Genomic DNA, 1,371 nt, shown 5'->3' with positions numbered 1-1,371 from the left:
TGTCTGCTACTTTGGTTCCATCTTTTTTGTAGGCAAATGTATTGGGGCTTAATCCTTTGCCTGAAAACCTCAAGTATGCTTACTTAGAGGATGATGAGAAGCTTCATGTTATTGTTTCCACCTCCCTTGATACTGATCAAGAGGAGAAGTTGTTGCAAGTGATGAAGAAGCATAAGAAGGCAATTGGTTGGACCTTAGCTAATATTCCTGGTATTAGCCCATGTATGTGCATGTATAGGATACTCTTGGAAGATGGAGCTAAATTAGTGAGACAACCACAAACGAGACTCAATCCAGACATCCTTGAGGTTGTGAAGAAAGAGGTCACAAAACTTTTACAAGCTGGGATTATATATCCCATTTCTGATAGTCATTGGGTGAGCCCAGTTCAGGTGGTTCCAAAGAAGACAGGAATTACAGTGGTGAGAAATGAGAGGGATGAGTTGATTCCTACGAGAGTGCAGAACAGTTGCAGAGTCTGCATTGATTATAGGAGGTTGTCCATGCTGGAACATTATCTATGGAGTTTAGTGATATTGTGGTCCGGTTTAATATTTTTGATGCTATGAAGCACCATCTGAGGACCATTCTGTGTTTCATATTGATTTACTTGATGAGTTAACTAAGGAGCATATCTATGATTTCCTTAATGATTTTGATTCTATGTCATTGATAGACTCATACACTTGTCATACATGCACTGATTTTGAAATGTGTAATTTTTGTATTCATGAGTTTCTACATATTTCTGTTGATCCAAATGTTGTAGAATCAGATTGCACTAACCCAATGGTTGCAGACGTCATACAACAATCTGATTTACTTGTCTAGGTGCAAGCAGCAGAATCTATGTCTGCTACTTTGGTTCCATCTTTTTTGTAGGCAAATGTATTGGGGCTTAATCCTTTGCCTGAAAACCTCAAGTATGCTTACTTAGAGGATGATGAGAAGCTTCCTGTTATTGTTTCCACCTCCCTTGATGCTGATCAAGATGAGTTGTTGCAAGTGATGAAGAAGCATAAGAAGGCAATTGATTGGACCATAGCTGATATTCCTAGTATTAGCCCATATGTGTGCATGCATAGGATACTCTTGGAAGATGGAGCTAAACTAGTGAGACAACCACAAAAGAGACTCAATCCAATCATCATTGAGGTTGTGAAGAAAGAGTTCACAAAGCTTTTACAAGTTGGGGTTATATATCCCATTTCTTATAGTCATTGGATGAGCCCAGTTCAGGTGGTTCCAAAGAAGACATGAATTATAGTGGTGAGAAATGAGAGGGATGAGTTGATTCCTACGAGAGTGCAGAACAGTTGGAGAGTCTGCATTGATTATAGGAGGTTGTCCATGCTGGAACACTATCTATGG

General features: G+C 39.3%; 1 pseudogene; it reads left to right on the top strand.

Moving 5' to 3' along the window:
* Nucleotides 1-1,371, top strand: part of LOC109356253 — a 20,597-nt pseudogene that overhangs the window by 2,696 nt on the left and 16,530 nt on the right.

The sequence above is a fragment of the Lupinus angustifolius genome, chromosome LG09 (genome assembly GCF_001865875.1).
Source record: "Lupinus angustifolius cultivar Tanjil chromosome LG09, LupAngTanjil_v1.0, whole genome shotgun sequence".
Lineage (NCBI taxonomy): Eukaryota > Viridiplantae > Streptophyta > Magnoliopsida > Fabales > Fabaceae > Lupinus > Lupinus angustifolius.
The sequence above is the reverse complement of the archived record's forward strand: the minus strand, read 5'-3'. Positions and strand labels throughout refer to the sequence as shown.